The sequence below is a fragment of the Giraffa tippelskirchi genome, chromosome 1 (assembly GCF_054371585.1).
Source record: "Giraffa tippelskirchi isolate mGirTip1 chromosome 1, T2T-mGirTip1v1.2.pri, whole genome shotgun sequence".
NCBI lineage: Eukaryota > Metazoa > Chordata > Mammalia > Artiodactyla > Giraffidae > Giraffa > Giraffa tippelskirchi.
In genome coordinates, this window is record NC_137275.1 from 36,045,828 (window position 1) to 36,062,943 (window position 17,116).

Here is a 17,116-nt window from a genome sequence, read left to right on the forward strand (position 1 = left end):
CCCCATGAACCGCAGCAGCCCAGGTCTCCCTGTCCATCATCAACGCCCAGAGTCCACCAAAACCCATGGCCATCGAGTCGATGATGCCATCCAGTCATCTCATCCTCCGTCATCCCCTTCTTCTTCTGCCCTCAATCTTTCCCAGCATCAGCATCTTTTCCAATGAGTCAGCTCTTGGTATCAGGTGGCCAAAGTATCGGAGTTTCAGCTTCATACCAGTCCTTCCAATGAACATCCAGGACTGATCTCCTTTAGGATGGACTGGTTGGATCTCCTTGCAGTCCAAGGGACTCTCAAGAGTCTTCTCCAACACCACAGTTCAAAAGCATCAATTCTTAGGCACTCAGCTTTCTTCACCGTCCAACTCTCACATTCATACATGACCACTGGAAAAACCATTGCCTTGACTAGACAGACTTTTTTTGGCAAAGTAATGTTTCTGCTTTTTAATATGGTGTCTAGGTTGGTCATAACTTTCCTTCCAAGGAGTAAGCACCTTTTAATTTCATGGCTGCAATCACCATCTGCAGTGATTTTTGGAGCCCAGAAAAATAAAGTCAGCCACTGTTTCCACTGTTTCCCTATCTATTTGCCATGAAGTGATAGGACTGGATGCCATGATCTTAGTTTTCTGAATGTTGAGCTTTAAGTCAACTTTTTCATTCTCCTCTTTCTTTTTCATCAAGAGGCTCTTTCGTTCTTCTTCACTTTCTGCCATAAGGGTGGTGTCATCTGTATATCTGAGGTTATTGATATTTCTCCCGGCAATCTTGATTACAGCTTGTGCTTCCTCCAGCCCAGCGTTTCTCATGATGTACTCTGCATATAAGTTACATAAGCAGGGTGACAGTATACAGCCTTGATGGACTCCTTTTCCTATTTGGAACCAGTCTGTTGTTCCATGTCTAGTTTTAACTCTTGCTTCCTGACCTGCATACAGATTTCTCAAGAGGCAAGTCAGGTGGTCTGGTATTCCCATCCCTTTCAGAATTTTCCACAGTTTATTGTGATCCTAACAGTCAAAGGCTTTGGCATAGTCAATAAAGCAGAAGTAGATGTTTTTCTGGAACTCTCTTTTTCGATGATCCATCGGATGTTGGCAATTTGATCTCTGGTTCCTCTGTCTTTCCTAAAACCAGCCTGAACATCTGGAATTTGATGGTTCATGGCGGCCAGGAGGAGCTACCCCACGTCCAAGGTAAGGAGCAGCGGCTGCCCTTTGCTGGAGCAGCTGTGAAGAGATACTTCACATCCAAGACAAGAGAAAACCAAGTAAGATGGTAGGCACTGAGAGAGGGCATCAGAAGGCAGACAGAGTGAAACCACAATCACAGACAACTAGCCAATCTGATTACATGGACCACAGCCTTGTCTAACTCAATGAAACTAAGCCATACCATGTGTGGCCACCCAAGATGGACAGGTCATGGTGGAGAGGTCTGAGAGAATGTGGTCCACTGGAGAAGGGAATGGCAAACCACTTCAATATTCTTGCCTTGAGAACCCCGTGAACAGCATGAAAAAGTATAGGATTTGTATAACTGACTATATCAGTCACTAGTCATTCCCTGTGCAGAGCACAATCTTGCCCTAAATGTGAATAAAATCAGCATCCCGTTTGCAAAAGTGAGAAGAAGAATGGCTAATTGGTAGGCATCCAACAGCAGCAGGTGCTATTTTCTTAGTGTTCTCTCTCTGCCACATACTAGACAGACTGCTCTACATTTTTTGAACATCTTAGAGATGGAACACACTTTCAATAATGTAATTGCTTGCATAGGCATCATTAAAAAATACATAACAATGATAATAAAAATTCACACAAGCCAATGTAATAGGCATTTTTGTTTTACCCATTCATCAATGAATAAAATAAGATTTAATTACCTTGCCTGATATCAGTAAATCTCAGCAGAAAAGCTGGGACTCAAGATCATGTTTCTCTGACTCTGAAACTGGAGTTCTTAATATCTAAGATACACTACCTAAATGTTACTGGAGGACTGCCATTTATAATAATTGAGATGAATTTTTGTTCCATGAATTTCTCTTCTTTACTTTGTAACAGTTTTAATATCAACTGCTGCTCCTTTGAAATCAGAATTAATATCTATAAGAACATAACACTGTGCAAAGTATTCGTGCATTATAAATACCAACATCTAGTTTCTGCTTTCTTGGAGATAGCAGTCTAATGGGAAAAGACAGCAGGGTGGGTGGGGGTAGGGTAGAGCTTTTCATTTTCAAAGTCAAAAAGGAAAAAAGAACTTAGCAATATAATTCTCCCACAAAGCTGTATATCGTCACCCTGCATATTAACTTCTATGAAAATATATTCTCTCTCCCTTCCTAACTCTCCTTCTCTCTCCTCCCTCTTTCAGACATACACACACACACACACACACCCCTTCATGCATGTGACCTTGACCCATAGACAGCCTTCATAAAATCTAAACATAATGTCTGAATCATTGTCTTAGAAATGAATAAACACTCATCTCTCAAAGCTAAAACTATAAATATACTAGTTTTATTAATATCAGCAAATGCCTAGAAAATGTCTAATAAAACCAAGGTATCTTTCAATCAATGATAGATTAGTTAAATTTAATATGGTAGGATTGGAAACGTCACTGTAACTAATTGCCTTTACAGTCAGTTAATGCCTCTGACTGTGATATATAGTATCACACTTCAGTATTTTAGTTAAGGGTTGTGTTATTAAATTACCTTGAGACATCAATGTTGGAGGTTATAGAGCTCATTTACTATTTATCTGTACTCTAAGATAGACGGTCACCTTGTCTTTTAACATTCAGTTCTTATATTTTGCATGTGTCTGCAGCTAATGATATCAACCTTAAAATAATGCAATGATGTTACCTAATGTAACAATAGTAATCAATCCATACAAATACCTGGATAAATTAAAAATATGCTCCAAAATTGATTGATTGACCAAGCTACATCTTATCATCCAGTAGCTAGTAAGCATAATTTAACTACATGATGAGTGCTACCTATCATCTTTTTCTGGTTTCAAATTTAGCAGTCTAAGAAGAAGCATTGTTCATTTGTTTGTAAAATGTCACTGAGACAAACATTAGCCCCTACACAAGAATAAAAAAAAATCCATCCGTCTTCTAAAAGCTGTGTGACTTTCAAAGAGAGTCATTATTTACCATCTTACCCTAAAAGCACTTCTAATGCTGAAGACTTATGTTTGTTCCACACAGATGTGGATGTGTGCAGTTCTCTCTATGACAGTTCATTGTTGGGATAACATCAAGCATTTATATTAGGGCTTCACAAATATCTTGATGTATCCAGAAGTGAAAAGAAGGACAAAACCAAAGAGGTAGAAAGCATATTTAATATGTACAAAGTGAAGTACTATCTTAGAGTCTTCAACAAAGTCTATGTTATAAATGAGATCATCTCAGAGTAGGAGTATTGGGGATGGTAGTAATAGTTTCATGGTATCAGAGGTAAATAAAAACAATTACCAAAAATACTACCGTAATTATTGAATGTCTATTATATACCAGGCACAGGTACACCAGACGTATGAAAATCACTTTAAGATAGAAGTGAGCTATCTGCTTCCATAAATAGACAGGATGTGTGCATGCTTAGTAGCTCAGCTGTGTACAGTTCTTTGTGACTGCCCTGAGAAAGCAAAGGAATTGCAGAAAAACATCTACTTCTGCTTCACTGACTATGCTACAGCCTTTGACTATGTGGATCACAACAAACCATGAAAAATTTTTAGAGATGGGAAGACCAGACCATCTTACCTATTTCCTGAGAAAGTTTTAGGGGTGTCAAGAAGCAACAGTTAGAATGGGACATGGAATAATTGACTAGTTCAAAACTGGGAAAAGAGTACAAAGCTGTATATCATCACCCTCCTTACTAACTTCTATGAAAAGTATATCATGTGAAATGCTAGGCTGGATGAATCACACCAAGATTGCCGGGAGAAATAACAACAGCCCCAGACACACAGATGATACCACTGTAATGGCAGAGACTGAAGAGGAACTGAAGAGCCTCTTGATGAGGGTGAAAGAAGAGAGTGAAAATGCTGGCTTGAAAGTCAGTATTTAAAAAACTAAGATCATGGCATTTGGTCCCATCACTTCATGTCAAATAGAAGGGGGAAAAGTGGAAGCAGTGACAGATTTTCTTTTCTTGGGCTCCAGAATCACTGTGGACAGTGGCTGAAGCCATGAAATTAAAGACGCTTGTTCCTTGGGAGGAAAGCTATGACAAACCTAGACAGTGTATTAAAAAGCATTTTGCCAACAAGGATGCATATAGTCAAAGCTATGGTCTTTCCAGTAGTCATGTCCGGATGTGAGAGCTGGACCATAAAGAAGGCTGAGAGCCAAATAATTGAAGCTTTTGTACTATGGTGTTGGAGAAGACTCTTGAGAGTCCCTTGGACAGCAAGGAGATCAAACCGGAAAATCCTAAAGGAAATCAACCCATCAACCCTGAATATTCATTGGAAGGACTGATGCTAAAGTTGAAGCTCCAATCCTTTGTCCACCTGATGAGAAGAGCTGACTCATTCGAAAAGATGTTGATGCTAGGAAAGACTGAAGGCAAAAGGAGATGGGAGTAGCAGAAGATGAATGGTTAGATAGTATCACTGATTCAATGGACATGAATTTGAGCAAACTCTGGGAGATAGCAAAGGACAGGGAAGCCTAGCATGCTGCATTCCATGGGGTCACAAAGAGTCAGATACAACTTAGCAACTGAACAACAACAATGACAAAAGAATTGTAGCCTGCAATTCTCTTCTGTCCATGGGATTTTCTAGGCAAGAATCCTGGAGTGGGTTGCCATTTCCTACTCCATGGGATCTTCCTGATCAAGGGATGGAACCACCCACATCTCTTATGTCTCCTGCATTAGCAGGCAGATTCTTTACCACTGAGCCACTTGGGAAGACCCCAATATGGTGGATAGTAACTACTTGATCCTGGAGTAGGAAATGTCAACCTATTCCAGTGTTCCATGGACAGAGGAGCCTGGTGGGCTACCGTCCATGGAGTTGCAAAGAGTTGAACACAATTATGCATGTAAGACCACAACCACCACTAACCACTTTATATTCTGTGGCCATACCATACAGTCTTTATCTCAACTGATTTTTTTCTACCCTTGTAAAAGGGAAGCAGCCAGTCACTACAAATGGGTATGATTGTATTCAAAGAACTTGGCATTAGGCCAAAATTTCTTATGTTACATTTTCATTTACACAAGTTTGAAATATTTTATAAATTCAATTGTGATTCCTTCATTAACCTACATATTTAGAATTCACTGTGTTATTTCTAAATGTTTTGAGGTTTTCCAAGTCATCTTATTGATTTCTAATTTCTATGGGATAAGAGAACATACTGTATATGATTTAAAATTATTTTTATTATATGTGTCAAGTGTACAGCATTATAATTCCACACCTGTATATACCAAAAAATGATCATTATCACAAGACTAGTAGCCATCTATCACCATTCAGCTGATCCCTTTAACCCATTTCACCCAATCTCAAATCCCTTCTCCCTGATAATCACTGATCTATTCTCTGTATCTATGGATTTGGTTTCATCTTGTTTATTCATGTGCATTATTTATTTTTTATTCTCCATATGAATGAAATAATATGCTATTTGTATTTTTTCATTGAACTTATTTCACTTAGCCTAATACTTTCAAGTCTATCTGTGTTGCCCACTATGGTTGGTTTTCATCTTATAAATAACTGAATAGTATCCCATTGTATATAGACTTTTTTCCTTTCATCACTTTAACTACATCCTGACAGTCCTTCTGACCTGCAGAATTTCTGCTGAAAGATCAGTTGTCAACCTTATGGGGATTCCCTTTTATGTTATTTGTTGCTTTTCCATTTCTGCTTTTAAATTTTTTTCTTTGTGTTTAATTTTTGCTACTTTGCTTAATATGTGTCTTGGGATGTTTCTTTGGGCTACACTGTATAGAACTCTCTGGGCTTCCTGGAGTTGGATGACTACTTTCTTTCCCATGTTAGGGAAGTTTTCAAATAAAATCTCTTCAAATATTTACTCATACTCTTTATTTTTCTCTTCTTCTTCAGATGCCTATAATTTGACTGTCGGTGCATTTAATGTTCCAGTGGTCTCTGAGACTATATGCATTTCTTTTCATTTTTTTCTTTATTCTGCTCTGCTTCAGTTATCTCTATCATTATATATTTCAACTCACTTATCTATTCTTCTGCCTCAGTTATTCTGCTATTAGTTCACTCTAGTGTATTGTTCATTTGAGTTATGTTGTTCATTGTTGGCTGTTCTTTAGTTCTTCTTGGTCTTTGTTAAATATTTCTTGTATCTTCTCAATTCATGCTTCCATTCTATTTATCTGTACCTCCATTTTATTCCTTAGATTTTGAATCATCTTTACTACCATTACTCTGAATACTTCTTCAAGTAGACTTTCCATTTTCTCTTTGTTTGTTCTGGTGGGTATTTTTGTTTGTTTGTTTGTTTTGTTTTGTTTTTACCACACTCGTTCATCTGTTGCATGTTCAGTTCAGTTCAGTTCAGTCGCTCGGTCGTGTCCAACTCTCTGCGAGCCAATGAACTGCAGCACGCCAGACCTCCCTGTCCATCACCAACTCCCGGAGTCCACCCAAACCCATGTCCATTGAGTCAGTGATGCCACCCAACCATCTCATCCTCTGTCATCCCCTTCTCCTCCTGCCCTCAATCTTACCCAGAGTCAGGGTCTTTGGAAATGAGTCAGCTCTTCGCATCAGTTGGCCAAAGTATTGGAGTTTCAGCTTCAACATCAGTCCCTCAAATGAACACCCAGGACTGATCTCCTTTAGGATGGACTGGTTGGATCTCCTTGCAGTCCAAGGGACTCTCAAGAGTCTTCTCCAACACTACAGTTCAAAAGCATCAATTTTTCAATGCTCAGCTTTCTTTATAGTCCAACTCCCACATCCATACATGACCACTGGAAAAACCATAGCCTTGACTAGACGGACCTTCATTGGCAAAGTAATGTCTCTGCGTTTTAATATGCTGTCTAGGTTGGTCATAACTTTCCTTCCAAGGAGTAAGCATCTTTTAGTTTCATGGCTGCAATCACCATCTGCAGTGATTTTGGAGCCCAGAAAAATAAAGTCAGCCACTGTTTCCACTCGTTTCCCATCTATTTGCCATGAAGTGATGGGACCAGATGCTGTGATCTTAGTTTTCTGAACGTTGAGCTTTAAGCCAACTTTTTCGCTCTCCTCTTTCACTTTCATCAAGAGGCTCTTTAGTTCTTCTTCACTTTCTGCCATAAGGGTGGCATCATCTGCATATCTGAGAGTTTCTCTGTATTTTCATTTTGTTTAATTTATTATTTTGGGGGTCTCCTTTCTGCAGACTACAAGATCATAGTTCCTCTTACTTATGGAGTTTGTCCCCAGTGGGTAGGTTTGGACAGTTTTCCTGGTAGCTAGGATCAATACCTATGTTCTGGTTGCTGGAGCTAGGTCTTATCTTTCTAAAAGGCAGTGTCACATCCAGTGTTATGTTATGGGGTGTCTGTGAGCTTGGTATGACTTTCAGCAACCTGTCTGCTAATGGGTAGGCTTGTGTTCATGTTTTGCTAGTTGTTTGGTATGAGACATCAAGCACAGGAGACTGCTGACCTTTGGGTGGGGCCAGGTCTTAGTGAGTGTTGAGATGGAGGCCTTTGAGAGGGCTCTTGCTGATTAGTATTCCATGAGGTTAGTTCTCTGGTATTCCAATATCCTGTACTCTGGTCTCCCACCTTGGAGCTTCAGGCCTGACCACTTTCTGGAGCACCAAGTCTCCACAAGCCACACAGCATAGAAAGGAAAAAGAAAGAAATAAAGAAAAAAAGAAAAATAAATAAGTAAATAAAAGAGAAAGCGAAAAGATATAAACAAACATACAACAAAAACAACAGATAGAAAAAGACCCAACACAAATGGTAAAAACAACATTAATCAGACAGGAACACATAAACAGAAATTTATACTCACAAGAAGAAGAAAAGAAGAAAGAATAAAGAGAGGAAGTAAAGCAAAAAAATCCATAAATGAAATAAACACTAAAAACTAGAGCAGCAAAAACAAAACTAGAAACATGAGGGGGGTGGGAATTAAATATAATGGAAAGTTATTGTAGAAATAGGAAAAAATAAATAAAATTAATTTAAAAATAGAAGCATTAAAAAGAAGAAAAAGTAAGTAAAAGATAAAAATTAAAGGATTAATAAAAAGGAACAACAACTTAACAAAATAAAAAAGTATGTATGTATAGAGTGGTAGGAAGAATATTTTCCTGTGACGTCAGTTGTCCTTGTCACACAGTGAGCTCTAGCCAGTCTGCCTACTCAGAAAGTCCTCCAATGTTTGTCAGAAGGTCTCTGGGTTTGCTGCGGGCACCTTGGGGTCAGTTCTGAATCAGATCTGGCCTTAGTCCAGCTTGTGAAAGTGAAAGTGGCTCAGTTGTATCCAACTGTTTGCAACCCCATGGACTATACAGTCCATTGAATTCTCCAGGCCAGAATACTGTAGTGGGTAGCGTTTTCCTTCTCTAGGGGATCTTGGACTTGCTTCCAAAGTTCACATTTGCCCCCAAGGTCCACAGTCTTAAGCTAATTGCAGGGATTTAATCTGCTGTACCCACAGCTGCAGGAGTGGATTCCCTTCTTCTTCTTTGGTCATATAGCCCTTGGTACTTCACTTTGGTTTTGGCCCTGTCCCTGTTTGTAGGCCATCCTTCAGCATTTGTTCCCCACCCATAACAGAGGTGAAGGCCAAGGCTTATTAGAGCTCACTTACTCAGTGGCATTGGAGAGAGGAAGGGATATGACAGCCAGTTAGGATGTGCAGGGGGTACCTGTGATTATAGAGACTGCCGGAAGTCCCTACAGTCTGAGGTGGGTTGTGTACTCACCCAGGTTGTGGGTTCCTTGGAAGAGCCAAGCTGCATAGGCTCCCAGGAAGTTGTAGGTGGTGACCTGTGCCTGTTCACAGCTTGGTGGCCACTGTGGCAGCCATCACACCCACCTCTGGGGTCACAGACCCCAGACCCACCTCACCCCCAATTTCTGGCACTTGTGTCAGCCTTGGCTGTGGCATGTCCACAAGCATGCCCACAGCCCATGTCTGGGGTTGCAGACTGCAGCCAGATCATCATGCCTATGGCACTCGTGAAGGCAGGGTCTGCAGAGTTAGAGGGTCCCCACAACAATGATCTCTTGCCTCTCTGGCAGGTCCAGGCTTTTCCCTGGACTCCCTCAGATGTGTCATACTTGCCTGTTCAGAATACTTTCATGTCAGTCAATCTCAGTCCTCTCCCTATGGTCTGACTCCCAAAGCCTGAGACTCAGCACCCAGACCTCACTTGTCATGGAAGACCTGCAAACCACATCTTGACTGATGTGCTGGTTGGCAACAATCTCTACAGTGAATTCTCTCCATTTTGCATTTTGTCTTCTGAGTACCTGTTGCTGTATTCCCTTCTGAGATTCTGAAGCTCCCCTCTGTCCTCACCCCTGATGGGGTGTCTGAGTGTGCAAAAACTTTCCCTCCTTCATAGCTCCTTCCTTGAGATGTACCACCCATCGGGTTTCGTCTCTACTCCCTCCCCCCACTACATTTTTCTTACTGCTCTTTCCCCACTGCTTTATGTGGAGATTATCGTGCCTTTTTGGAAGTCTGAGGTCTTCTGACAGCATTCAACAGATATTCTGTAGAAGTTGTTCCACATGCAGCTGTATTTTTGATGTATTATGGGAAGAAGATGATCCTCATGTCTTACTCCTCTTCCATCTTCAATTCTTCCTCTATTCTATATATAAACCACATTTTCTTATCCATTCATCAATTGATGGATAATTAGGTTGTTTCTATATTTTGACTATTGCAAATTATGCTACAATGAAGATAGAGCTGTATCTATCTTTTTAATTAGTGTTCTCTTATTCTTTTGAAATATACCCAGAAGTGGAATAGCTGGCCCATATGGTACTTTAATTTCTAATTTATTGAGGAATTTTTATACTGTTTTTCAAAGTGACTGCACCAATTTACAGCCCCATCAACACTGTTTGAGGGTTTCCTTTTCTCCACATTCTTGTTTTTGTTTTGTTTTGTTTTGTATTTGTCTGGAACTTATTATATCTCTAGGAAGTTCCTGTCCAATAGGAGCATTCATGATCATAAAAAAGTATAAAGCTCCCAAATTTTTGGAATGCAAACTCAGGGTTCTACATTTACCTCACTTTATTTTATTTTATTGGTTTTGGGCCATCATTTAGTAACTTTTTCTAAATACATATCAAAATGCCTAGGATTCATCAATGAAATGACTAAACTTATATTGTATGAATGAGATAATTTCAAATACTGTTTTTTAACATTCACTAATTTCCTTCCCAGTTGTATTCCTACAGAAGAAATAGCTTATAATTGTACTCATGACCAAAATTATTTACAGAAAATTAGTAATTTAGACCAAAGATATACCAAATCAGACTTTTTCCTAGGTTGTCACTAATTCTTGTCATATTATTTAAGCATTGCTGCAAAATACATACCTTGTCTCCCTTTTTCTAAGTTATGTGTGTGCATGTATCTGTATTTTCATTGAATAAATATATACATGTAGTTTCATTGACTATCTATCTATCTACCTATAATATATAATATGTCTACTATGCCTTGCTGTACACTAGAGATTAATAACCTAAAGGTTAAATTTTTAATAACCTAGTGACAAAAGGGATAGCTCAGTTTGTAAAGAAGCCACTTGCAATGCAGGAAACCCTGGTTCAATTCTTGGGTTGGGAAGATCCACTGTAGAAGGGATAGGCTACCCACTCCAGTATTCTTGGGCTTCCCTTGTGGCTCAGCTGGTAAAGAATCAGTCTGCAATGTGGGAGACCCGGGTTCAATCCTGGGTTGTAAAGATCCCCTGGAGAAGGGAAAGGTTACCCACTCCAGTATTCTGGCCTGGAGAATTCCATGGACTGTATAGTCCATGGGGTTGCAAAGAGTTGGACACAACTGAGTGACTTTCACTTTCACAAAACAAGAAATATGTGATTCCCCTCGTAAGAGGTGACTAACGTAGTCAAATTCGTAGAAACAGAATGTAGAATGGTAGTTTACCAAGTTTACCAAGTGCTGGATGGAGGGAGTAGAAAGGGAGTTGTTGTTAAACAGATATAGAGTTTCAGTTTTGCAAGATGATAAAGTTCTGGAAATCTGTCTCATAACTACATGAATAAACTTAGCACCAAGGAACTGAAAACTCAAAAACTAGTTAACATGGTAAAAAAGAAATACTAGGGTAAATATATACGCATATAAACATGGACAATAACCATGTAAATAAATCCCATTGAGGGTGGGCATTGTTTTTCTCTTTTGTTCACTAATGTAGCATCTACAAAGATATAGTAGGGGCTCAATAAACAACTTTTGAGTAATAAACATATTTCTTAGCATCAAAAAGCTACAAAATAATACATGCCAATCTTTTTTTTTAGCTTATGTGAGTGTATCTGTGTTTGTATGTGTATAAATGCACAAACACATACATATACTACTCTATTATAATCAGGATAGAATAGATTATGTTGCTGTAACAGACACTCATAAATAAAACGTGCTATTTCTTAAAAAAACAAAAAAAGATCATGTTTTCTAGAATTTTTGTGTAGCTCAGGGTTCCTAGCCTCCAGAAGTGTGAGAAATAAATATTTGTGTTTTAAGCCACACAGTCTGTGGTATTTTATTATCACAGCCTGAACTAAGACATATGACAAGCTGCCTGAGATTTTCTTTCAAAAAGTCATTAAGAATCATAGTGATGATATTCTTGAAAAATTACCATGGTGGCTTCTCCAGTGTAGACCATAGATAAAAGTTGGAGATCATGTCATTTCAATGAGTTCCATGAGGATTATGAAGTCCAGAGATGACACCAAATAGTAACACCTAGCAGGCAAGATAATGAAGCTACTGGTATCATAACAAAGAGCAAGGGTAGAGCAGTAATCAGAACTGTGTTGGTAGGCAGGCATGTTTGGTGCTTTCTATAATCAACTTACATAAAAAGCCCCAAAATGTTTCACTGTTTCAATATATATGAAAAACCTCTAGTTCAGATCAACAAGGCCTGATTTCAGCAATCAAAATTGAGAACTAGAAACTTTAAGTCAGTTCAGACTTAGATGATAAAAGAGCTTGCTGCTATTAACCAAGAAAGCTGTGGATTTGGGAAAGAGAAATGTCCAGACTTTTCAGGATTCACTTAAACCAGGCTCTGTATTACTTTTATATTGCCACTATAACAAGTTATACAAACTTACAGTTCTAGAAGTCAGAAGTCTGAAATAGGTCTTATTGGGCTAAAATCAAGATATAAGTGGAACTTCATACTTTTTTGGAGGCTCTGGGGAGAATATGATTTCTTGTCTTTGCAGCTTCTAGAAGCTGCCTACACTTCTTGATCCCTGGGCCCACTTCTGTATCTTCAAAACCAATAAAAACTGGTCAAGTGTTTCACACCACTCTGACACAACTGTCTGCTTCCCTCCTCTACTTATTCTTCTACTACTTTTACTATTTTCCTACTTCTACTTAGGACCTATGTGATTATATTGGGCCCTCTGGATATTCTAGTATAATCTTCCCATCTCAAGGTCAGTTAATTAGAAACGTTTATTCTGTCTACAACATTAATTCCCTAACACATTCAAAGGTTCTAGAAAGACATGGGCATCTTTTTTTTATTTTTTTGGCGGGGAGGGGGGGATATTATTCTACCACCAAGCTGTAAACTAACAATTTCTGGCCACATCAAATATTATGGTGATCCAGCAGTGAATGTGGGAATTTATGAAGGTCAATAATAGAGTCTGGTCTTAAAATGATCTTAACACACTAAGTCATGACATTGGTTTCCAAACCCAAGAAGTAAAAGTTACCTGAAAAGAAAAGGGAGTTCGGGATTGATATATACATACTGGCATATTTAAAATAGATAACCAACAAGCACTTACTGTATTGTATAGAGAACTCTGCCCAATATTCTGTAATAACTCAATGGGAAAATAATTTAAAAAGGAATAGATGCACATATAGGGATAACTGAACCAATTTGCTTTTCACCCAAACTCATATAACATTGTTAATCAACTATACTCCAATATAAAATAAAGGTTAAAGAGAAAATGAAAACTTCTGAAACTATACTTCTATGCCCAAGTAATAATGCAAAACAATGCCCTATTTTTGGGAGAACTATAAAGATTAGAGTTAACATTAAGGGCTTGAAAGAGGCACAGGTGAAATACCTCTTATGTCCATTATTTAATGTGCTTCTTTGACCTAAAGAAAGAAGGAAAGGGCCTTACATTTGCTGTTTCAAATTTAGTCTCTACTGAAACAAAGCACCACATGCTTTGGTTCGATTAAAACAGACATACACATACACATTTACTCTACATATATTTGAATTATATTTATATATATGACATTCAACACAAATTAAATAATATGTAGAATAAACACATTTTTCTCTTCTTCTTCTTTTTTTTTTTTTTGGTGTTAGTAAATGTTATAGTTTCATCCAGGCATTACTGGATATCAACACCAGATTACGAAGATGGAACTTCCACATTTCACCCACTGAATTTGCCACCCATTCATTGCAATTTAGAACTTAAAAAAAAAGTCCAAAGCAAAGTAATTCCTTAAGATCTGAATGTGCTGGATATACTAAGTAGATTTAGCCCTCTATGTAAGTTACAAAGTGAAGTCAGGACTTACACAGTTGTCTCTTTTTCACCAGTGGTTCTAGAAGACTCTCGGGGATGGGGTTGGGAAGAATTTCCATTCAAAATGGAAATATAAATTTAAACTCTTCGTTATATCGTTTAACTCTCCTTCCATGTACTATTTTGAAACCAAAACATCTTATTGCTGATAGAAACTTGTCAATTGGTTTCAGTTTGGGCTCCTGAGACAAACAACTCATGATTAAACGGTGTGAGCATTTTCCTTGTAATGTTAAATAAAACAATTCCAGCAATGAAATTAGCAACATTTGTCAGTGGTTTGCATGAGACTATTCTATCTTGCATGTATAAAAAGTGGAAACAATAATAAAATTACAGGGCAAACCATAGCTTAAGAACAGCTTAATATAACCACACTTTTAACAGTTATTAATACAAGTGTTAGGGCATAATATAAGCAAAGATTTGATGCTCAAAAGGCATTCTTACAATAATATTTAATATCTGCCTGGGGTTAAAATAAAGCGATATAGAGTATTAGGTTTATTACTCCCCCAAACATCAACTGCCAGAGGATGTTTACCAAAGAAGTTGTCCTCTCTTAAATCTTGAAGTTGTAGAACAAATAAGCCCCTAGGATGGCAGAATAAGATTGTTTCACAGATGCAGTTTTCAAAGATTTCTTTGTACTTTTGAATATCTAAGATAAATATTCCAGTATTTCTCACCTTACATTGTTTCACTTTTCCCATAAACTTTTTTACAGATGCTAATGTGATTGATACGTAACCCTTAAAATAAATGTTGAATTTCAAAAAAGCTACATCATAAAAATGATGTAACTCAAAATAATCACAAATATCTGGGAGTGCACTTCAGTGTATTAGCAAAACACACTGCCACTTTGAGACAACCATTTCAATTGTATCTAAAAGTCTTTTAATACAGAAATCTAAGTTTACAAAGGGAAGCTTAAAGTTTGCGAACTATTTTGACAGCACTAAGGCTTAAATTCATTTAAATAAAATATATGTAACTAGTAACACTTTGCTTTTGTTCACCTTGCTTACCTCCTGGCATGAAATCAACTTTTGGTAATAATAATAAGTACATAGCCTAGAGAAACACATATTGTGCAGTCAAAGAGGATTAAGACAGATAAGAACTCATCCTGGCTCCTAAGGTCTACCTTCCTCACTTGTAGCAGCCAGAGGAAAAGAAATGTAAAGTTATCATCAGTGACTACTGTGATTTTCATATCGTTCGTTGGTACTATTTCTGCCTACCTAGGGCCACTGTTTAGCTCCAATCATTGGGCTGAGTAATGCAGTTCTGAACCTGCCATAAGCAAACTAGAAATATCTGGTTGTCTCTAGCTGGATGCAGAGCCCAGAAAAATTCTACTCTGAGGTGATACAGGTTTAAACACATGAGAAGGCAAGTTTGGAAGGGAGAGAAAATTTACAAAATGGAACATATGGCTACAGATTAGATGAAGACTTGGCTTGGTAATAGAGACTGTATTTATGAACCAGCCCTAAGTGAATATAGTTTTGCTTTATTGGGACTAGTTGGCTAAACACCTTGTTTTTCCTCCAATACCCATCACTATCAGATAACAGTAAAACCACCCTAAAGCTGAATTTTTACAATGAGATAATTCTTCACTATTGCTTTGATCAGGTTTGGAAGTAAATCCCCCTTCTTAATTTGGACCTGGACAAGTGACTTAAACTTCTAAACATCTAATTCCTCACATGAACAGATAATACCTATCTAAGGATTAAAATAACATCTACCATCTGCCTTGCACAGTGTCTGGTATATATGCACTCCATATGGGGTAATTATCTTTATCACCTTCACACATAATTTTATTAAAATAATGGCACTTGTGGTTTAATATATGTCATTAGTGGTAACTCAGTCAATCAAACTGAGTATAACTTCCTTCCTACACATTATGTTCTTTAGCATCTCATCCTATAGCAAATCTATTGTCAACTACAAATTGGCACTTACCAAAGGTACTGCCTTTGAACAACAAAGGCATTTGCCATGAACCCAATGCTGCTGCAGCTGTTGAACTTCAACAACCACTGAAGGAGTTAAGGGTGGAGTGAGGTACTCTGTCCTGCAGGTAATCTGGTGGGACAGGTCTTTAGATAGTTGGATGCTTTTAGGAACAGATTTTATGATCTCCTACTTGCATCTTCTCATATCTAGAGAAGCACTAAATCCGTTCATGGTGACATCAGATCCTTAGGACTAACAAAATACCTTTTGTAAAATGAGTACTTCATGGTATTAAACTCCCCCTTCACCAAAACCTTATATATTGACCTTCAACTACTGCTGCTTTGGAGCAGTCTCTCACAGCTATCTGAGATGCTGCCTCCCGGGCTGCAGTCCTCATTTTGCCCCAAATAAAACTTAATTCACAACTCTCAAGTTGTACATCTGTTTTTAGTCATCATAAGCATTCAGTTAAGTACAGTCTCTCAGTTGTGTCTGACTCTTTGTGGCCCCAGAGACTGCAGCAAGCCAGGCTTCCTTGTCCATTGCCAACTCCTGGAGATTGCTCAAACTCATGTCCACTGAGTCAGTGATGCCATGCAATCATCTCATCCTCTGTCGTCCTGCCTTCAATCTTTCTCAGCATCAGAGTCTTTTCCAATGAGTCAGTTCTTCATATCAGGTGGCCAAATTATTGCAGCTTCAACATCAGTCCTCCAAATGAATATTCAGGATGTCCTTCCTTTAGGATTGTCTGGTTGGATCTTCTTGCACTCCAAAGGACTCTCAGGAGTATTCTCCAAAACCACATTTTGAAAGCATCAATTCTTCGGCACTCAACTTTCTTTATGGTCCAACACTCATATCCATACTTGACTACTGAAAAACCCATAGCTTTGACTAGATGGAAATTTGTTGGCAAATTAATGTCTCTGGTTTTCAATATGCTGTCTAGGTTGATCATAGCTTTTCTTCCAAGGAGCAAGCATCTTTTAATTTCATGGCTGCAGTCACTATCTGCAGTGATTTTGGAGCCCAAGAAAATAAAGTCTCTCACTGTTACCATTTTTCTCCCCATCTACTTGCCATGAAGTGATGGGACCAGATGCCATGATCTTAGTTTCTTGAATTTTGAGTTTTAAGCCATCTTTAACACTCTCCTCTTTCACTTTCATCAAGAGGATCTTCAGTCCCTCTTCACCCAGCACGCCAGGCTTCCCTGTCCATACCAACTCCAGGAGTATACCCAAACCCATGTACATCGAGT